The following is a 3,990-nucleotide window of genomic DNA, read 5'->3' as shown; positions in this document are numbered from 1 at the left end:
AATTTTTAAGAGTAGTAGATGAACTTTTCTCGACTGAAAATTTAGATTACTTAACTTTCGAAAATATCACATACATAAACTAATAAATATGACATAATTTAGATATATGTTGTTAACTTCTTTGTTACTGAGTATGTCATTATCAAATAAACCAATGGTACAAATGTAAACTCAGTTCATTTTGTCTCTGAGCAAAATCAGCATCTCAGTGAAGAAGATCTTTGTGGGGGTGGCAATAGACACCCCTTAAAAGGTTTACACAAAGAATGACAAAAGCCCAGACCCAAAGTCAATAATATCATATGTTGACTGCAATTTTTATCATAAACTTGCTCAAAGAGGCTAAGGTCAGTGAGCTTGCTCGTTCTCGCCGAAGGAAGACATGTCGGTATGTTTCCGGTTTGTATTAATTTGGGGATATGTAGCTAAGGTTTTCGGTTTATATTAATTTGGGGAAATGTACGTAGTTGAGGTGAAGGGAGTTGTGTTACTGTGATTTTCATAGTGTTGGTTTCTTGTTGATCCCAAATCTGGCCGACGAGTTTCTGTAAAATTGAGTGTTTATTAGTGTTGTATGTCTCATTATGTACAAAGATTAGACAACCAGACCTAGGCAATAGCAGCAAGATTGGATGACATATAAGATAGTAGTAACAAGATTATACTACCAAGCCCCAGACAGTAGAAACAAGACTAGATGACCAGGCCCAGGCTGTAGTAGCAAGATTGAAGGACCAGACAGTACTAGGAAAATTTAACGACCAGGCAGTAGTATCAAGATTGGACGACTATGCAGTAGCAACAAGATTGGACGACCAGTGCAGTAGCAGAAATATTGTTTGACCAGTGCAGTAGCAACAAGATTGGACGTTTTGTTCTCTCCCACAAATTTTAGCTTTTAAGTTATGTAGGGCTAGTTTGATAAAATTACCTCAAGACGCATGACAGACAAAAAAGATTTTGTCATAAATTGTTAAAAATTGTCCTTATTTGCTTAAAAACAATGTAAATGAATGTTTTTGTGTTTCCAGTCCTTTTGAAGAGTCTGAGAGCTGTGGCTTGTTGGTAAGGTGTTTAACAAATAAAATGGGTTCAAACCTCACTACACTATACATATGAAGGGTGTGTGAGTGAGTTATTAATAAAATTTAGTTAAACCCAAAATGGTATTTGACAAAATCGTAAAAATTGTTTATCATCATGAAAATTTAAATGTCAAAATTTAAATGAAATGAAGGATTACGTCAGACTGCCACGTGATTTTTTGGGAACACTGGAAATTTTCTCCACCCTATATATTATTTCCTCACATACATATTCTAGGGTTTGGCGTTCTATCTTCAAGCTTTACATATGTTATCCCTGTTCTGCAACTCTTCATCCTCCATGAAGGATTCCAAACCAGGAAACGGTGAGAGAGCAGAAGGAAGAAGAAGAAGAAAAAGAAGAAGAAGAGATGGGAATAAGTACTGCAACCATTCTAAAATTGCCAGACGACATCGTAGTGGAGATCTTTTGTAAAATCACAATAAAAACCCTCATCCAATGCAAGTGCGTGTGCAAGTCTTGGCGTTAGTCTCTTTCAGACCCCGAGTTCACAAAACCTCTCTTTTCGCGAGCTCCCACTTGCCTTTTACTCAAAGACTACTACTTGACACAGGGAAAGTCTAGCTCTTCTCGCCGGAAGAATCACATCTTGGTAGACATGGAAAGCGTTTCGATGAATTCGATCCCAAACAACATGGTACTGAAGCTTTCAGATCCCAATGCTTTATACAATCGGTGGTGTGATTTTCGTGATACAAATAATATTATCGGTTCCTGCAATGGCTTTCTCTAGCTGCATTCGCCGTTTTAATTATGGTTGACATTTTTAACATATCCAATCCCATCACCGGTGAGTCTATACCTCTGCCGGTCGATGAAACATTAAAGACGGATCATCTTTTAGTCAATTTTGGTTTTGGGTTTAGTCCCATAAGTGATCTCTATAAATTGGTTGTATTCAGAACTTATAAATATTCAAAACGAAGAAGAGGATGGAAGGGATTGGAGGTGATGGTTTTGACTGTTGGCTCTGGGATTTGGAGAAGAATAGGAAAGTGAATGTCCGAGTGGATACAGAATATGGGGTCTTTCATGATGGATTTCTTCATTGGATTTGCTCTAGTAATACTGGTTCACACTTCATTCGAGCATTTGATGTTGAAACTGAGCGTTTCAGGGATATGCCAATGCCTCCATATCATTTCGACAATCATCATCGCCTTCCTAAATTTCGTATAGGACTCTTACAAGGTTCACCTTCTATTACGTGTTCTTCGAATCATACGTTAAGTGTTTGGCTAATGAAGGAGCATGGCATCGCAAAGTTTTGGACCAAAGAGCTTGAAATTGCATACTTGAGATTCGAATGGCCAGCCATATAAGTCCGAGGACCTAACATATTTACAAGTTTTGAAATTTGTAGACGAGGGGCAAGTATTGTTGTTCACTGACCACTGTTCGTTTTATAGTTATACTCCTTCTACAATGAACCTGTTGAGGGTTGACCTATTTGATAGGAGACCTTTACAGTATATGCTGTTCCTTGTTCCAAACTTTGCTTCGCCTAAGGACATTCTTAGGAATTACATCTCCAAGGCACACAGTTAAAACATTTATTATTATTATTATACTACTGATTTGATGCATATATATATATACACACACAGACTTAATCAGCTACATAGAGACCCCCTTATTTTTTTATTTTGTGATTTCTCTTTTCTGTCTAGATTGTTAGTATTACTATTGGTAATGATGGGGAAATTAGCATCACAAATGAGAACACTGAACATCAAGTTAAGACAATCATTCTGTATGAACAATTAGCTCCTTGGACTTGTCAGATATCAATTGATGTCATGGAATGTAGTTTTCTTTCCAACCTAGCTATGCCGTATGTAGAAATATTAATTTCAATCTGTATCACTCCTGATTAAATCTCTGGAGAAAGCAGCTACACGTATATTGTTTCAAAATCGAGAGGTCTTTAATTAATTAATAGAGAGCTGTATTTATTTATATATATTGGTCTTTTCTGTACAATGAGAGGGTCATTTAATATATGTTAGTATGTGATAGGTAAGACCAACAAAACTTTCAGAAATGATTGCAATGTTACTCTTAAGGCAATTATCAATACTGTTAGAAGCAAGTTATTATCTTTAAAACTCAAGCACTATTTGTCGAATCAGGCTCTTCTTTAGGAATGGAGGATCATTACCTCTTGATGATGTGTTTTTGTTTGTGTTTCTATCTTAGGGTAGTTGTTCTTTTGGTTTCTGCAAGTTTGTTTGTTGTTCTTCGTAGGCGTACGTGTTGCATATGGTTGTTTTGTTCGCCTTATAGGCTGAGACTGTTTCTTCTTTTTTTGTTCTGTGTTTTCTAATAAATTTGAATTTAATATATGTTAGTATGTAATAGGTAAGACCAACAGAATTTTCAGAAATGATTGCAATATTACTCTTAAGGCAATTATCAATACTGTTAGAAGCAAGTTATTATCTTTAAAGCTCAAGCACCATTTGTCGAATCAGGCTCTTCTTTAGGAATGGAGGATCATTACCTCTTGATGATGTGTTTTTGTTTGTGTTTCTACCTTAGGGTAGTTGTTCTTTTGGTTTCTGCAAATTTGTTTGTTATTCTTCTTAGGCGTGTTACCTATAGTTGTTTTATTCGCCTTATACGTTGAGACTGTTTCTTCTTTCTTTTGTTCTGTGTTCTTCTAATAAATTTGAATTTTAAACAAAAAAAAAAAAACCAAAAATGCGACAAGGATTGGAATTGTAGTTACTGTTTGTACATAGATTCAGGGATGAAAGCCTCTTGTTGTTTATAGCTTCCCATCAAGATAAGTTTTTATTCATTTTTGCAAAGTTTGGCAACCGCATGGTTAATTTTTGAGTTTATATATATATATATATATATATATATATATATATATAT

This window comes from Fragaria vesca, linkage group LG4 (assembly GCF_000184155.1).
Source record: "Fragaria vesca subsp. vesca linkage group LG4, FraVesHawaii_1.0, whole genome shotgun sequence".
Lineage (NCBI taxonomy): Eukaryota > Viridiplantae > Streptophyta > Magnoliopsida > Rosales > Rosaceae > Fragaria > Fragaria vesca.
The sequence above is the reverse complement of the archived record's forward strand: the minus strand, read 5'-3'. Positions refer to the sequence as shown.